This window comes from Gossypium arboreum, chromosome 1 (genome assembly GCF_025698485.1).
Source record: "Gossypium arboreum isolate Shixiya-1 chromosome 1, ASM2569848v2, whole genome shotgun sequence".
In the NCBI taxonomy this organism is placed as follows: Eukaryota; Viridiplantae; Streptophyta; class Magnoliopsida; order Malvales; family Malvaceae; genus Gossypium; species Gossypium arboreum.
In genome coordinates, this window is record NC_069070.1 from 122,137,333 (window position 1) to 122,157,403 (window position 20,071).

At 30.9% G+C, this 20,071-nt stretch overlaps 1 long non-coding RNA gene across 1 annotated transcript; it reads left to right on the forward strand.

The window, feature by feature from the left end:
- Positions 1-12,116: 12,116 nt before the first annotated feature.
- Positions 12,117-13,003, forward strand: LOC128289671 (uncharacterized). The gene is made up of 2 exons (XR_008279320.1): positions 12,117-12,173; positions 12,796-13,003. It is a non-coding gene; the product is annotated as an uncharacterized LOC128289671 (long non-coding RNA).
- The last annotated feature ends 7,068 nt before the right edge of the window (positions 13,004-20,071 follow it).

The window sequence follows — 20,071 nt, forward strand, 5'->3', positions numbered from 1 at the left end:
TTATAAATGTAATTAAATTATATGATAATTGGTTTGCACATCCTCGGTGGTAAATATTAACTTTATAATATTTTTTGTATTATTAGTTTTACTTAAAATCATTAATGAATTGAAAAAGATAATGTAATTATAAAAATATCAATATTAATTTATCATAAATGTAATAATATTATTAATAATTTGTAAAGGTTATGTTTATATTGCATATAATAAAATTCGATGCCCAATGATCTACATAGATATTACACATAAAAAGTGGATAAGTGTATTTTCAGTAAGAAATTTTAAAATGAAACTAAAATAAATTGTTTTAATTCTTAAATTTTATATTTATCTTACTTTATTAAAATAAAACTATCAATATCTATTTTTTTCATGTAATGTAAGTATTAGGATTTTAAAATTTTTTAAGAGGAAAGTTGGAATGGAAAACAAAATTTAAGGTTATTAAGATTAACTATTTTGGGTGTTAGACATTTATTTTCTTGATTGAAAAATACTTATCTTAAAATTTTTATTATAATTTTTTAATTAAAAGAATAAATGTCTAATTCTTAAATTAATTAATCTTAATAATCTTAATCTTTTCTTCCTGTTCCAATTTTTTCTAAAAAACTGAATTTGCAATGATCAAATGTATCATTTTAATTATCATAGTTCTCATTTTTTTAAAATTCACTTTATTTTAAAGAAATAATTAACCCCCAAAAAAAAAATCCATTTGAATAATATATTTGATCTATTTCATGTGGGATAATAATTAAATTTACTAGTTAAAAATTAAATTTACTTTTTATTTAAAACTTAAAAGATTATATTCGATTTAAATTGTAATTTCCGAATTTTTTTAAAAAGTAGAAATTGATGAACCATGCAAATCGATTAACTTAAGCTGCCCTCTCTGATTGCAGTAGATTTAACCTACACTGACTGAATCTTGAAAACAAACACACTATAAACTTAGTTAAATGACAATTAGATAATCATATTTACAGAAATTGATCTTAAAAAAATTAATTACAGTGCTTTTTTCCCCAATTCGATTTCATAGTTTCCACTGATTCTCAAAACCCTAAAACTCGAAATTTCTCCTTTTTTTATTTACATCTCTCCCAGACTCCCGTCAGTCCAAATTTCCGTTTTTTTAGGGTTGCGAAATCGAAAAAAAAAAAGCCGAAGAACAAGTCAAAATCCTCATCCTTGACCCCAACAATTAAGATACATGACTCGACGGATCGACTCATCGGCTTGGCCGTCTCGGTTCCCGACCACGCCGGTTAGATCAGAACCGGAAATCGGCCGGAGATTCGAAGATTCTCCGTCGAAGGGCCTCCTTTGGCCCCTTTGGAGAAACTTGATGCCTGATTTCCAGTTTTGACCTTGGTTTTCACCGTGACCTTGTACCATCGCCATGCTCGTCGCCATCCAAACCCGGTTCAGGTAACTCATTGGATCGGTGTTTTTTTTCCCTTTAATAAGCTTTTTATATGCTGTTTCTAAAAAAGAAGAAATGGATGAAGGAAGGCAGCTATGAAACGGGGTCTTTATTTATAGAAGACTAAAGGAACAGTGGTTTTATAAAACCGGATAGCGGTTTTTATTTTTTATTTTTTATTTTTTAAAAAGTGGTTTTTATCATTGCTAATGTCCAAACGAGATTTTATCACGATAAAAATAAAATAAACTCCTTCACGCGGTTCACAACCTGATTATCTCTCGCCTTATCTTAATTAAACGGGGTAATAACACCAAACACCCTCAAGCTATGGATTTTAAATTAGTCCCTAAACTTCAAAAAATGTTCTAATTATATACTAAATAATCGAGTCTATATCAATTAAGTTCTTTTGTTATTAAAACCGTTAATTGAACTATTAAATAACACATTTAATCTTATATGATATAATTTAAAATGTCAAGTTTAAAGTAAAACATCGGTGCATAAGTTTTAACAGTAAAAGCTAAAATTAAAGTAAAACTAAAATAAATAAAAAAAGGTGTGTGAACGATTAAACTTCTGCAATAGCTTTGAGAACTTCAAAACCAAGATTTTCAGTACATCTATTTTGACTACATTCATTTTTTTAAATTTTCATTTTAAATTATGACACATAAGATCTGACGTGTCACTTAAAGATTAAATTAATTATTTTAGTAGTGGAATGATCTAATTGATATAACTTTGATAGTTTGAGGATCAAATTAGAAAGAAAGTCATAGTTTGAGAATGTCTTGGGAAATTAATTCTAATTAAATAGGCAAAAGTACTTCTCAAGTCCTTTTATTATAAGGGCATGATCAAATTAGTCCCTGTAGTAATAAATCATCAATTTAATCACTATGCTATTAAAAAAATAAAATAGGACTAAATTGTAATAGAGTTAAAATTGAAGGTTAAAATGGCATAAAAATTATTATTTTTCATTTACAGTTTAACCCTACATAAAAGATTTCATAATATTAACTATGTTAATGATAAATCACATTTTTTAAACAATGAGTGTGAGCTCTGTTCAAATTTGGACTTATTTGATTATTTTAATAAGTATAAAGGTTAAATTGATCTATTTAAACATGAATGGCTTAATTTCTTTGGTTAAAATACGGTTTAAGTCCCTGCATTTTTCGTACCTTTGGAAGTTAATCATTTACTTTTATTTCAATGAATTTAGTTTCTCTACTATTCAGATTTAAAATTGCAAGCCCAAATGTTAATCTCATTAAATTTTTTATTAAATTTATGTTCATTACAATGTCATTTTTTAGTTATTAGAGAAGTATTTTTATTCCAAAGTGTTAAGCCAATAAATTTAAAAAGGAATTTTAATGATGTTAACAATTAAACTTGAATTTAGAATTTAAAAATAAGAAATTTTTTTAGAAATAAAAATATAGAGATTAAATTTCATATATACAACTAATATAAAGACTTATAACATATTTTAACTTTTAAAATATTAATAGTATATATGTACTGAAAGTATCTTAATTTTTATTTTTAAAAATATTTTTATAAATTAATTAAGGTACAATCTCAAATTTACTTTTTAATGTTTATTTCTTTTATTACTTTGGTTTTTTTTAAGATCATTTTGGACCTCAACAATCAAAAGTTAGTCAATTTATTTTTCTTTACTTTTGAAAATTTAACAATAATGATGTTATAGTTCATGTGGTAATCAAGTATACTTCATAAAAATTAATAAAAATTAAAAAAAATTATCAACATCAGCAATATAAACACATATAAATTGTCACATTAACAAAATTAAAATTTTAACAATTTAATCAACTTTTCATCTAAAAATGTAATTTAATGTCAATTGAGTATTAGATTGATTGGCATGAGTATTGGTGTTAATGCAAGAAGATCCACATTCAAGTGCGTTAAAGTACATTATCCTCCTATTTATGAGTTAAGAAGAGACTATGCGTAATTCTAGGCATCGTGTTAAAAATGTCAGATATGACCAGAATCTATAATGAGATTATTAAAAATATATAATTTAACAAAAATTTAAATATTAAAAATTTTTTAACACGATACCTAAAATTACCTATAACCCCTTCCCGACCCATAAATAGGAGGATAATGCGCTTTAGCACACTCAAATTTACGTCTTCGTATATTGATAACAATGCACATGTTAATCAAGCTAATATTTAATCGATAAATTTAAATATTAAAATTTAAAAAAAAATAAACATTAATTAACGAAAGTTTCCACCTTCTTGGAAAGTAGGTTTTAATTATTGTAGTTTATTTATTTTATCACGAGATATCGGGAGACAATGATAAGGTCCCCAAAAAAAATAAAAAATAAAAAGAAAGAAACAGATGGCGTGCTTATCTGAATCCCAAACATTGATATTCGATAATACTCAGCCAATAAGCCAATCTTGTAATTTTCCACTTTCCTATTTAATGCGGGTCCCACTTAACATTAATTTTTATTTTTTTCCCTATTTTGTCTTGGGGGGTATTGTTGTCCTTTTATTACAAGACTGTGGACTAAAATCAACACGTGTTGCTCTCTCCTCGTGACATGGTAAGGGTGTCACGTGATCTTCCTGTCCCCCACTCTTCCCCCACTCAATTATTGTACCCCTCTCTATCTTTTTTTTTTTTTTGGTTTTCTTTAAATATAATTAAATGAAAGATTTTTAAATTATAATAAATATTTTATTAAAAGCTGTAAGTGTTTAGGTGTGCAATTATATATAATTAAGTTAAAAGGACATGCGATTAGTTTTTATTTTCCCAGATACCCAATCTATTATCTTATTAATCTTAATCAGATTTTAATCAATTCATTTTCCTATCACTTTCTTTTGCCAAAAATTTCATTGAAATTTTTGGTCATGGTGGGTCCCTAAAAAGGGTATTTTAGTAGGATAATGATGATTCTTTTATATAATTGAGAGAATAATATCGAGAAATTATCTTATGCATCATTCCATCACATTATTTATAGTCTAATTTTAATTATTTAATGATATTTTAGTTATTTTTCTATATCATTAATATATAATTTTGATTATTTTATTTTAAATTTAAAACCCTAAATTCAGAATCATTAATTTCAATCCATAAACCTTAAATTATGTTCGAGGTTTAAAATTAGAGTTTGGAGTTTAAAGTTTAGGATTATGGATATGAAATTTAAGTAAAAAAATTAAAATTATATATCAATGACATGAAAAAATTATTAAAATATTATTAAATAATTAAAATAAACCATAGATGATGTGATTGAAATAAAAATCAAAGCAAAAGCCCAGTCCTTATGAATGTAATTTTCATACAAACATTATATAAATTATAAGCAACCAATTAAGATAATACAAGAATAAAAAAGGTGAAATGTTCCTTTCATGATCCAATTTTTCTCAAGCCTTTTAAGTCCACCATATGTAACTTTTATTTTAATTGTCTTGAAATTGCCATTTAAATGTGGCCCATGGCTCCCACCAATCTCCATTCTTTACTTATTAACCTCAACATTTCAACATCATTCATGTTAGGTCCACATCTTCACAACTTGCAATTTTCATCATTTTTATTTTATTTTATGTAAGTTCAATTAGTTGAACACTCTTTCACAGCTATGCCTATGGTGAGTGGAACTAGTTTTTTTATCTGTTTTATTGTTTAAAGTATTATTATTTTTTTAAAAATAAATAAATTTAAATAATTTCATTTTAGATTCTGATTATTTATGTTTTTTATTATTATATATAATGCCTAAAACTATCAGTAACCCCTTCCCAACCCATAAATAGGAAGATAATACGCTTCTTCAGACTTCAACTCACGTCCTCCTATGACAACAATGCCCATACAACAATTTAGACCCAAGCAAAATAATAACAACTTTAATTCTTTGATTTATCTTTCAAACCACATTTCAAATGTATTTTTATTTCTAATTATAAGTCGAGTAAAATTAACATTTAGTTTATTGCCTATTCAAATATTATATTTATAACAACTTAATAAAACACATTATTAAATAATTTTTTACATTCGGTAGATCCAACAACAAAAATTTTACATTTTTATCAAAAAAAATTGAATAAAGGTATATAACATACCCGATAATTAACATTGACGGCGACTTCTCTTCTAAAAAAAATCATATGTTGCAATAGGGGAAGTGTTTCGAAATCAAGTTAGAGATTGGTTACTTGGTTTTGCAATGATAGTTGATAAATCGAGAGTTTTTCAAACCGAGACAAGGCAATCTATAAGGGGGTTTCTATTGCATAGAAGGAAATGTTTAGACAAGTTGAAGTGAAACTATTAGCAATAGTTACATAGTGGATAATAGCATTTCAAAGATACGACTCATGCACTCTTTACTTGTGAAGGGCTAGCAAGTTAGACCTCGACATGTTCCAAGAAAATAAAACAACGTTGCGGATTGCTTGGAGAAGATAACTACTAAAAATTTAAACATGGTTTACACTTTTACAGAGACTCTAACGAGTGTTCGAGCATTATTAATGGTTTATCTTATAACAATTCGAAATTGAGGTAAACTCCTATTAGAACTATATCGATTTAGTTTTATTTTTACCAAAAAAATTTATTAGATTCCACAAATAAAATGCTTAAAATAAGTTGAATTATAGACTTAGCTGAAAAAGTAATAAGGACCTAATCCACTGATATAGTGAGGTAGATCGGATCTTCTCTTTTGTTCTATTTTATGATAGAGCTGTCATTCCTACCCACTTCGCTACCATTTTTCCTTTGGAGATTATAATAATTAATATATAGCAAGGAGACAAAATTATGGGCTTCAAATCTATAGATAATGCTACCTTTTTTCTTTTTTTGGATTGTATTTTAGAAGTAAATTCATGTAGTTTTTTTTATGCTTAGTATATATAAAAAGTAAATTAAGTAGCAATAGCATCATCCAGCTATATGATGAATGATTTTTGATTAATTCAAACCAAAATTCAAAGAGTCAATGGACGAGATTGCGAGCAACTTCATTGATTGATCTAGAAATATAATGAAAAAAAAAATCAAAACCAACACAAAATTCATGACTTTCCTTAAAATTTGGCCATACAAAGACAAGTCCAAAGCTTAGCTATTAAGCCTAGAAATAAAAGCATAACACTCGTCCTTGATAATAAGCGGATGGAAAACAAGATCTGTAGGCAAAGAGAGGGTCGAAGGCATGGGACACAAGACGGGCACAACCAGCTTGCACCACGCCTTCTGAGTCACACGCAATCACACCGCAAGCTCATCTCCACTCGATTGATCGACAAACAAGATTCACATTTAGCTTGAACACATCATCGCTAGGTGCTTCCCCGTAGGACAGACTGTATGAAAGTTGAGTTGGATGTTGGAGGGGCAAAGCCTAAAATTTTGTTTTAAAATACTTAAACTAAATTGTTTATTTTCAGAAGGGTTAAAATGGTAATTTCTCATTTAAGGTAAAAAGAAGCTTAAATTGAATATTTCCATTTTTTGACTGCCTAAGAAAAGCAAATCCCTCTCTTCGTTTCTTAACAATAACACCGACATATTCATGTACTGAGTTGGGTATCATCATAATTTTAGGCTCAAGTCTAATTCGATTCGAAAAATAAATTTAAAATTTTGTTCAAGTTCAGTCTAAATAAAAATATTAAAACTCGAGTCTGCCTAGCCTGCCAATATTAAAATTTTTATATTCTTATTTTTATATAAAAACAAGTTTAAAAATATAATACATCAAATACACTAAAAACTTCAAAATAAATGTTTTCCAATAAATTAAAAATAAGTATTTAATATTTATGTTTAAATAATACTAATATAGGTGAAACTTAGCAATGAAATACATCTAAAATAGTAATAAAATTAACAATAAAATAAGACAAAACAACACCAAAATAGTGGAAACACTAGCAGTTTTTTTTTTTTATTATTACAAATTTGAGCGGGTTGAGTCATGTCAAAAAAGCTTATCTAAGGTTCGATCCGTTTATAAAACGAATATCATTTTTTATCCAGACCCATATTTCAGACATATATTTTTGTCTAAACCTCACTTTTTAAACTGACCTTCTGCCTGACCAAGATGAATTCTAGACTCTCAATAATAACCTCTCTATATCCTTCCTTTCAAGCTATTAAAAAGCCATCATATAAACCCAAAATAAAAAAAAATAAAGACCAATAATAAAAACAAACAATGGGCCATCGAGCCTGTAAAAAATTAAAAGCCCAATGTCATACTATATGTCCAAAATTAAAATCCAGTCCAATTAAAGAAATCAAGTCAAAAGGACAAATCGTGCTGTATTAACTTGTGCCACAACGAAATTCGGTGTCTACAATAAGCATCTGTATTAACTTGAAATCGAACATAATTACTTGAACAATTCTATTGCTATTACTCTCTCCATAAATCATCATTATATGGTTCCCTCATTTAAACTCATGGGATAATCAGAAATCAATTAGATTTTAATCTAAAATATTGGCATTTTATTATTAATATATCATTTAATACATAAGTTTGACTAAAACGATTTATTTGGTATTTGCTTTATTTTGTTTTAGTTAATACTTAAATTAACTTTAATGCTCATTTTGATATATAAATCGGGTAACATTTTGTGACATAATGCATATTTTACACACCGTGTTCTAACAAAAAAATATAGGTACTTAATTAGGATAAAAAAAAGTTTAAATACCAAATTAGACATTAAAACTGTACTTAATTGAGAGAAAAAAAACTCTCAAGTATCAAATTGAAAGAATTTTGATACCAAATTGAATATTAAAACTAAATTCAGGTACCATATTAGCCTATATATACACATACAATTGCTCTATCTTAGTAGTTGGGTCCCCAACAACTTGAGTACATAATTGTTCTAAGTGATTCTTATGATTGATAGTTGCCTCTCCTTAGCATACTCGAAGAACTCGCCTCCACTGCGGCGACCACAGCCTGCGAACTCTCTATTTGTGAATAGACCGGTGGAACCCACATTGTTAAAGACATTTTGATGGTGAGAGCTCTTCGATGACCTGCACAGTTTTCTGACTTTGGAAGCTTCAACTGCTGCAACAATGGCTGCAAAAGCCCAGGCTTTCCTTTTCCAATCCATTAAAAGAGAGAGATTTGAGCGAAAAATAACTAAAAACTTTAGGGTTTGAAAAAAAAAATTAGATGAACAAAAGCCTATATTTATGCATGAAAATGTGGAGAGCAAACAAGCAGTTTCATTTGTTTTTAGTTTCAGCCCATAATATACGTAAAAAAGGTCATTGCTTTTCTTTTTAGAACATGCAATGCAAAATCTATACAACAATGGGTAAATAAATTAATATATTTTTACGATAGTAAATATATGGTTTTATTATTTTAGTAATTTATGTTTTTACAATTAAAATAATAAATTAAATAATTCAAAAAAATAACATATTCTTTTTTTTACAACGATGGGTCTAATTTTAACAACTTACACAATATAAAATATTTATATAAATATATATATATATATTTATAATTTTATATATTATTCAATAATGGCATGAGTTGTATAAATAGAGATATATGTTGGAAGGAAAAGTACAGAAATTTCACTTTATTTATTCAATTATATTTGGCATCTTGTAATAACTTTTTCTAACTTAGTCTTTGATATATTTCAACTGCGAGCTACCAAAACAAATATTATTGATTTTTTTTTTTTTGAGGGGGACCAAAACAATATAATTCTTCAAATATTCAAACTAGGATAAAGATGATTTAGTTAAAGCGGTGATAACATAAATTATTAATAAATTATACATTTTTTATGTTTATTTATAATTTAACACACAAAATTTCTATTACATTTTTATATATAAAATATATATGAATAATATTTTATGTATGTTTAGTTTAATGAAAAACTTTACAAATATATTTAGGATATTTCCACTACACTCAACCACTACCGGGGCGAAGCCAGAACAATTTTGTAGGGGGGCTGGATGAAATTTTAGTTTTTTATAGTTTATATCTTTATAATTTTTAAAGGATTAAATTAAATTTTTATAATTTTAGGGGGGCCAAAGTATAATTTTATCTTTACTAATTTAAAATTTTTAAAAAATCTCAAAGGCCTAAATAGTAATCTTATATTTTAGGGGGGCCAGGACCATGTCAGGCCCCTAGATTCGCCCCTAGACCACTAAACGATTAACTGAATTGTCAACATCTTTATCTGTGACCCATTTAACAACATATGTACATGGAATTGAGGAAACAAGAAGGAAGCCTTCCCAGGCCACCATTTTCCAAGTGGACCATCAATCTTCTATTCTAACAATCTTTTCGAATTTATGTTAAATCATTCAAATCACTAGCGTAAGCATCTTGAATGTTGAGATTGTAATCACATCCAGGCCTATTTTTGGTATTTTTGAAGTCTTAGGTAAAACAATAAATTCGACTCCTTTTAAAAAATATATTAAATGTAATATAATAAAAGCTGAAATTTTTTTTAAAACCCTAAGTGTGGAAGAATTTATAGTAAAAATTGAAAGTATTTAATTAATTTATTTTAATCTGAATTTTTTTTCACATTAAAACTAAAAAGTTATTTTTTTTAGACCTTTTCAATCCTAAACCTTGAACGACTACACTCTGAAACAACCACAAGTATCGAGTCTAGCAACATCAAAGCTCGTCCTTGACAATATAAAGATAGAAATGACATTATAATAGTCAACAACCAACGCAAGTTGAACCAATCAAGAGTAAGAACCAAAAGACACGTTTCCAATCCTGAACCTTGAGCGACTATACTCTCAAACAACCACTAATGTCGAGCCTGATAACATTAAAGCTCGTCCTTGATTATATAAAAATGGAAGTGACATTATAATAGCCAACAACAAAAACAAGTTGAACTAATCGATAGTGAATAACCAAAAGACACATTCGAATTAAATTCCCATTCGAAATCCTAAGGTGACCAAACACAACCATATTTTTATCGACTAAAACATTAGAACCATCATCAATTGAAAAGTGAGCAAGTGCAATATGCTTTTGGAAAGGTTCAAATTGCATGATTTTTATGTATCAAGGGGGTCAATGAGCATTTGAAAGTGTATCCATCCGATTCAAATGTATTTGGGCTAAAGAAAAGAGATAAGTAAAATTATGGTAACAAATTCTGTTAAACCGTGAAGTGAAATTTATTAGGGATCATTTAAAGAAAATATTGATAGACAAAAGTTCTTAGTAAATCTTAAGAAAAAGATACTAGATATAGTGTAAAAGAAATAAATTATATGATTAAAGTATAACAAGAAATAAAAATTGTTTTGATATGATTAATTAGTGGATATTATTTTTTTTATGACACAAAAGGACTAAATCAAAAAGTTATGAAAGTTTACAAGAAAATATTTGATAAACAAAGAATGAAGTAGAAAGCGCAAAATGATATTATGCGAACAAAAGTGTATAGTAAAAAGAACTGTGAAGAAGATTGAATCGAAAAGAGCTGAAAGGATAAAGAGATAACAAAATTAATGGTCAGGAAAAACTAAGGAAATTTCAAGAACGAAATTTATTTCAAAGAGGGGAGAAATGTAGCATCCTAAAACCCTTGGTCGAAAATAATATGAGATAGATTTTTTGTAACATTCCGAAATAGGGCCTAAACGGAACAGTGGTTGCGAAACCACAAATTTAGGGTAAAAAAAATATATATATATATATATATTATTATTTTGAGGTTCATGGTATGATTACATGATTGTGTGAAAATTTCGTGATAAAATTCTATGCATAAAGTGCTTAAATTGAGGTTAGGGACTAAATCGAATAATTTGCAAAACTTGCATTCTAGAAGTTTTAGTATGAAATTATTTTGGAATATTAATTAGGAGATCTTAAATGGTAATTTGACCAATTTTAAGTTCATGGACAAAATTAGGACATGGAAGGAATTTTGAAAGTTTAGTAAGGAGGGCATTTTGGTCATTTGGTTATTAACATTAATAAAAGGTAAAAAGATGATAAAATTGTATCATCTTCTTCAAGTTACCAGCAGAACCTTACCTCTCTCCATAGCTGGGGTTTCTTCAACTTTCAAGCTTCATAGTAAGTGATTCCAAGCCCGCTTTTAATGATCTTTACGTTTTGAAGTCCCTAGCTCGATAAAGCTTATGCTAGCAATAATTTAAGTTAGGAATCAAATTTGGAAAAATACCCATAGGTGAAATTTGTGTATTTTGATGTTTTATGATGGAATATGAGGTTTTAAATTATGTTAGACAACTTGTGCTACTTGGTTTTAAGTGAAAACGAGTAAAAGGCTTAATCGGTAAAAATACCTAATAGTCATAAGTACATGTTAGTGTGTGAATTTGATGTTGCCATAGAAGGAAAAATGATCAGCATGTCATAAAACATAAGAAAATAGGATGAAGTTTAATTTACGAGCCTTGGGGCAAAAGTGCAAATATGTGAAAGTTTAGGGCAAAATGTAATTTTTCCAAAGTTTGAGTAAAGGGTTGTTTTGATAAATGTTGATATTAAATAAGCTAAATTTGCTATTATAGATCAAGAAGAGCGAAATTGAGAGTAGATCGGGAAAAGAAAAAGTAAAGGACTAAATTGTAAAGTTTAGTCACATTTTGTATCGAGGTAAGTTTACAGTAAATAAATGCAATATTCTTTTATTTTACATTATTATTGTCAATTTCAGCATTTATATATTTATGTTATGAAAATATTTAAAGTCGAATTTAAGGTGAAGTGATAGAGGAAAAGTGTTAGAAAGCCGGTTGAACCCTAGGAATGTTAGGATATTAGGGTTGACGAGATGAAACGAAATGAGCCATGTAAGTCCATATTAGAAATATGGCTTTGGAGACAGGATTGAGCCATGTAAGTCCATATTATATATGGCATTGGAGACAGAATAATTCATGTAAGTCCATGTCAAAGACATGGCATTGGCAGGATATTGATAGACAGGAACGACCCTAGTATCCTTAGTATTCCGAGTGGTTCAACGGGTCAGGATACGAGTTAAATTACAGTGAATTAACAGCAAAGGAAAAGTAGATTATACTTATGAAAAAGGAAAGGTCAGGTAAGAAAGAAGGTAAGGGAATAAAGAAGAAGATAGAAATTGAGAAGTAAAGAAATTTATGATGTTAGATGATATTATGCATAATTATCCATTATGTTGAATGTTGTGATTTATTTTCTTGTAAGCTTACTAAGCCTAGTGCTTAATCTCTTTATTTTCTTCTTCTTATAGTACTTATCTAGCCACTCGGGGATCGAAGGAAACGTCGGAGGCCGATCACACTATCAAAGAAATAACTCGGTATAATTAGACGTTTTGTTTTGTGTATGGCATGTATAGAAACTTAGCCACTTTTGGTATAATATGAACAATGAATGATGTGTAAATACTTGCTAGTGATTAGCTAATAAAAATGGCCGATGATATGCATGTTTATTAATATGTATGATTGAATGGTGATTATCACATGAAAATTATGAAAAATGTGAAAGTAACCTAAAAACAGATTCAAGTAACAGCAATGATGTAACTTTGAAAAATCACTAAAAATTTTATAAACATAGTTTGAAGATGAATAATATATGAAATTAAAGCTTATTATGTCTATTTTCTTATGGAATAAGAAAAATAGGTAAAGGTATTATATTTCATGATATATCTGAGTTTTAGTGAAACAGGGTCAGAGCAATTTCTGGAACCCCTATTTCAACTTTGGAAATTCACTATAAATTTTACAAAACTAATTAGAAGGTATACTTTATATGGTTATAATCCTTGTTGAGTCTAGTTTTAAGAGAAACAAACGGCTTAGTGATATGAATTTTGTACAGGAAGAAACATGGTTCGTAGTAACAAGAGGTTAGTGCAGTTGAGTTTTGAAACAGGGGAAACTTTAACTAATAAACTGTACTAATTGGCCAAGTCAAAATCTATGAAAAAATTAGTAGATAGATATATGAGTCTAGTTTCAGGAAAAATTTACGGATCTTAATTTCGAGTTTGAACTCAAGATATGAATTTTAGGCGACTCTGACGCAGAATGGCAGCACATTCCGAAATGCTTAAATAAACAATTTAAACCTATTTAAGGGATAGAATAAGTTTAGTAATGCCTCGTGCTCGATTCTCGAAACAGTCTCGGGTAAAGAGTGTTACATTTATTGGTATCGAGCAGGTTTAGTCGGTTCTCGGAACAGTTAGTGTGAGAAAAGTCTAGCTATACATGCCATACTTGTATTTTGATAGTGTGGCGACTCACGCGATTTTCTTTTAAATATTTTGTTTTATAGTAATGGATCCCAGGCGAGCCGGTGATGATGATGTAGAAAGTAATGCTTTGCTTCCACGAAGAAGCAGCGCCATCCGAGAATAGGCCAAGAATAGTTGATCGGGAGGAGTGACTCGAAGCTCTCTTCCGAGCTTTGAATGATTTGTTTGCCGAGTTCGTTCGTGCGAATCCGGCAGATTAGACCTCCACCCCTCATGATTCTCGGGCTACCCATGTAGCTCAAGCTTCCCAATCACAGTGCAAGGGTAAGAGAAAACCACCAGTTGATAGAATCAGAAACAAGGCGCGAAGAGTTCGAGCAACAAAAGATGATGATGCGAAAGAGCGAATTTTGGTTAGAAAATACTATCGAGTCTTTGACGAATTATCTTGTACACCGAGGAATGTATGAAATGTGTAGTATCACTTCTTAGAGACTCACCTACTATTGGTGGAAGACACTTATATCAGTTGTACCGAAAGAGAGGGTCACTTGGGATTTATTTCGGGAAGAATGTCGTAAAAAGTACATCATCGAGAGGTTTATTGACCGAAGAGAAAGGAATTCTGGAATTGAAACAAGGCAATATGATGGTGACCGATTATGAGCGTGAATTTGTCGGGCTCGAGAAATATGCTCAAGAATGTGTGTCCACAGAGGCTATCCTGTAAAAGGTTTGAGGATGGGTTAAATGATGATATCCGATTGTCGGTGGGTGTCCTAGAAATAAAAGAGTTCGTTATTTTAGTTGAGAGAGCACTGTAAGGCGAGGAGCTATTAAAAGAAAAGGCAAAGTTGAGACAGAGACACAAGATACAAAGAAGAGACAGATGAGCGAGATCATTTCAGGCTACATCCAAGAGGCCCAGAGAGTTTTCTACGGATCTAGCTTTTCGGCAGGGCAATCTAGTCGAATAGAGGTAGCAGATTTAAGGATTCAAGGCTCGACCACCTCGACTACGAGTGTAGGTAATGTCGAGACAGGGTAGATCGGGGTGTCCACGGTGTGGTAGACTTCATTATGGTCCTTGTCGGGCGGTAAAATGTTTGCTATAAATGTGGTGCTCCGGATCATTTTGTACGAGAATGTCCGAAGTGGCTAGCCGAGAGGTAACACAGAGTGCTAGATCCGAAATGCTCCTACTAGAGGCGATCATCAAGGCAACCGGAGTAGGAGCAAGTAATGAGGTACCTCTAGAGATTCGGTACGTGAGACCGGATGTTAGAGCCCTGCAAGGACTTATGCTATTCGTGCACGCCAAGAGGCATCCTCCCCGATGTGATTCTTGGTACATTTTCTACATGATATTAATGTCATTGCTCGATTGATCCGGTTCAACTCATTCTTATGTTTGTATGAAATTGATGCCTAGTATAAGTATGCCTATAGAATCTCTGAATTTGTGATTAAAGTATCGAATCCATTAGGCAAGCATGTATTAGTAGATAAGGTATGTAGAAATTATCCTTTAATGATTAGAGGCTCTTGTTTTCCTACCGATCTCATGCTATTGCCATTTGATGAGTTTGATGTGATTCTTGGTATGGATTGGTTGACTACACATGATGTGATAGTGAATTGTGGAAAGAAATTCATTGAGTTGAAGTGTGAAAATGGTGAAATTCTTGGGTTAATTCGGAAGAGTCGATAGTTCATTTCCTATAATTTCGTTATGTCTACTCGTAAATACTTGAGAAAAGGGTATGAAGCTTATCTTGCTTTTGTGTTGAACACTAAAGATCCGAATTGAAAATTGAATCGGTGCTCGTGGTATGTGAGTTTCCGATGTGTTTCCTAAGAACTACCGTGTTTGCCTCTGTTAGAGAAGTTGAGTTTGGTATTGAGTTGATTCCGTACCACGCCCATTTCTATTGCTCCTTATAGAATGGCTCTATTGGAATTGAAAGAATTGAAAGCTCGATTGCAGAATTAACAGATAAAGGCTTTGTAAGACCCAGAGTTCACCATGGGTGCACCAAAGCTATTTGTGAAAAAAAAGACGGATCGATGAGATTGTGCATAGATTATCGGCAACTTAACAAGGTAACAAAAAGAACAAGTATCCATTGCCTAGAATTGATGATTTGTTTGATCAATTGAAGGAGCTACTGTGTTTTCCAAGATAGATTTGAGATCCGGATACTATCGATTCTTGAGTTAAAGAGTCGATGTCCTGAAGACTGCTTTCCGGACTAGGTATGGTCATTATGAGTTCCTTGTGATGCCATTTGGCTTGACTAATGCTCCTGCCATTTTTATGGACTTAATGAACTGAATTTTTAGACCATACTTAGATATGTTTGTAGTTGTGTTCATTGATGATATTTTGATTTATTCTCATGATGAGACCGAGCATGCGAGCATTTGAGAACGCTTTACAAATTCGAGAGATAATCAGGTTGTATGCCAAGTTCAAGAAAAGTGAGTTCTCGTTACGAAGTTAGTTTTCTTGGACATATTGTCTCGGTGAAGGTATTAAGGTTGATCTGAGTAAGATTTCAACCATTGTTGATTGGAAGCCTCCTAGAAATGTATCGAAGTTAGAAGTTTTCTTGGTCTTGCCGGATATTATAGATGATTTGTGGAGGATTTTCCATGATAGCTACCCGCTGACGAGACTGCTACGGAAGGATGTTAAGTTTGAATGGACCGAGAAGTGCCAACAAAGTTTTGACAAGTTAAAGGCATTGTTGACGAAGCTCTATCTTAGTACAAATTTAACCGGGTAAAGAATTTGTGATTTACAATGATGCATCCTTGAATGGGCTCGGTTGTGTACTCATGCAGAAGGAAAGGTAATTGCTTATGCCTCTAGACAATTGAAGCCACATGAGAAAAATTATCCGACACATGATTTAGAGCTAGCTGCTATTGTATTTGCATTGAAGATTTGGAGACATTATTTGTATGGTGAAAGGTGCCGGATATTTACCGATCATAAAAGCTTGAAATACTTGATGACTCAAAAAGATTTGAATTTGAAGCAAAGAAGATGGTTGGAATTGCTTAAATATTATGAGTTAGTGATTGATTATCACCCAGGTAAGGCAAATGTAATTGCTGACGCTTTAAGCAGGAAACTTTTATTTACATTGCGAGCTTTGAATACCAATTTAGCCATGTCAGATGATGGTTCTATTTTAGCTGAATTTAGAGCTAAACCGGTATTTCTTGAAGAGATTTGTGAAGCTCGAAAAGATGATAATGAGTTACAAGCTAAAAGAGTTCAATGTGAGTCGCATAGAATCGATTTGGATTGGTTCTGATGGTTGTTTGATGTTTAGAGACAGAATTTGTGTACCAAAGAATGATGAGCTTATTCGGAAGATTTTACAGGAAGCACATAGCAGTTCTTTATCTATTCATCCAGGCAGTACAAAAATGTATAATAATTTGAAGAAATTGTATTGGTGGGTAGGAATGAAAAGAGATATTTGAGTTTGTTTCTAGATGCTTGATTTGTCAACGGTAAAGGCGAACATCGGTACCCTCGGGATTATTGCAACTTTGTGCTAGTTAGGAATGGAAATGGGACAGAGTTACTATGGATTTTGTGACAGGATTGCCGTTAACACTGAAAAAGAAAGATGCAATATGGGTTGTGATTGATAAGCTAACTAAGTCGGCTCATTTTATCCCAATCCGTATGGATTATTCACTTGACAAGTTGGCGAGTTATACATTTCGAGAGATAGTTAGACTACATGGAGTGCCATTATCGATCATTTCGATGAGAGATCCAAGATTTACTTCACGGTTCGGAAGAAGTTACAAGAGGCTTTAGGTGCAGTTGAGTTTTAGTACGACTTTTCACCCTCGAATCGATGGTCGATCGAGAGAGTTATTCGGTACTTGAAGATATGCTTAGATGTTGTGTATTAGAATTTCAAGGTAGTTGGGAAAAATACTTACCATTGGTAAAGTTTGCCTACAATAATAGTTATCATCAAGTTTGAAGATGGCACCTTATGAAGCTTTGTATGGATGTAAATGCCGCACACCTTTATATTGAATGAGCTTAAAGAAAGCCGATTTACTGGGTTGATCTAGTTAAAGAAACGGAAGAAAAGTGAAAGTTATCGAAATTGTTTAAAAGCGACTTGACGGTGCGTAAGTCGTATGCGATTTAAAAGAAAAGAGATCGAATATCAAGTTGGTGACAAAGTTTTTTGAAAGTATCCCGTGGAAGAAAGTTCTCGATTGGCAAGAAAGGCAAACTAAGTCCACGTTTTATTGGACCGTTTGAAGTGATTGAGAGAGTCGGACCATTAGCATATCGGTTAGCTTTACCGATTGAGTTAGAGAAGATTCATAATGTATTTCATGTGTCTATGCTACGTCGTTATCGTTCAGATCCGTCACATGTGATTTCTCAAACAGAGGTTGAGATTCACCAGACATGACTTACGGTGAAGAACCCAGTAAAGATTCTAGCTCGAGAGGTAAAGCAATTAAGGAACAAAAGTATTGTACTTGTGAAAGTACTATGGAATAGACATGGGGTAGACGAGGCTACATGGGAACCCAAGAGGCTATGCAAAACAGTACCCATATCTCTTCACAGGTAAGATTTTGGACGAAAATCCCTAAAGGGGAGAAATGTAACATTAGAAATAGGGCCTAAACAGAATAAAGGTTGTGAAACCACAAATTTAGGGTAAAAAAAATATATATATATATATATATTATTATTTTGAGGTTCATGGTATGATTACATGATTGTGTGAAAATTTCGTGATAAAATTCTATGCATAAAGTGCTTAAATTGAGGTTAGGGACTAAATCGAATAATTTGCAAAACTTGCATTCTAGAAGTTTTAGTATGAAATTATTTTGGAATATTAATTAGGAGATCTTAAATGGTAATTTGACCAATTTTAAGTTCATGGACAAAATTAGGACATGGAAGGAATTTTGAAAGTTTAGTAAGGAGGGCATTTTGGTCATTTGGTTATTAACATTAATAAAAGGTAAAAAGATGATAAAATTGTATCATCTTCTTCAAGTTACCAGCAGAACCTTACCTCTCTCCATAGCTGGGGTTTCTTCAACTTTCAAGCTTCATAGTAAGTGATTCCAAGCCCGCTTTTAATGATCTTTACGTTTTGAAGTCCCTAGCTCGATAAAGCTTATGCTAGCAATAATTTAAGTTAGGAATCAAATTTGGAAAAATACCCATTGGTGAAATTTGTGTATTTTGATGTTTTATGATGGAATATGAGGTTTTAAATTATGTTAGACAACTTGTGCTACTTGGTTTTAAGTGAAAAGCAGTAAAAGGCTTAATCGGTAAAAATACCTAATAGTCATAAGTACATGTTAGTGTGTGAATTTGATGTTGCCATAGAAGGAAAAATGATCAGCATGTCATAAAACATAAGAAAATAGGATGAAGTTTAATTTACGAGCCTTGGGAAAAAGTGCAAATATGTGAAAGTTTAGGGGCAAAATGTAATTTTTCCAAAGTTTGAGTAAAGGGTTGTTTTGATAAATGTTGATATTAAATAAGCTAAATTTGCTATTATAGATCAAGAAGAGCGAAATTCGAGAGTAGATCGGGAAAAGAAAAAGTAAAGGACTAAATTGTAAAGTTTAGTCACATTTTGTATCGAGGTAAGTTTACAGTAAATAAATGCAATATTCTTTTATTTTACATTATTATTGTCAATTTCAGCATTTATATATTTATGTTATGAAAATATTTAAAGTCGAATTTAAGGTGAAGTGACAGAGGAAAAGTGTTAGAAAGCCGGTTGAACCCTAGGAATGTTAGGATATTAGGGTTGACAGACGAGAACGAAATGAGCCATGTAAGTCCATATTAGAAATATGGCTTTGGAGACAGAGATTGAGCCATGTAAGTCCATATTATATATGGCATTGGAGAGGAATAATTCATGTAAGTCCATGTCAAAGACATGGCATTGGCGAGATATTGATAGACAGAAGCGACCTAGTATCCTTAGTATTCCGAGTGGTTCAACGGGTCAGGATACTGAGTTAAATTACAGTGAATTAACAGCAAAGGAAAAGTAGATTATACTTATGAAAAGGAAAGGTCGGGTAAGAAAGAAGGTAAGGGAATAAAGAAGAAGATAGAAATTGAGAAGTAAAGAAATTTATGATGTTAGATGATATTATGCATAATTATCCATTATGTTGAATGTTGTGATTTATTTTCTTGTAAGCTTACTAAGCCTAGTGCTTAATCTCTTTATTTTCTTCTTCTTATAGTACT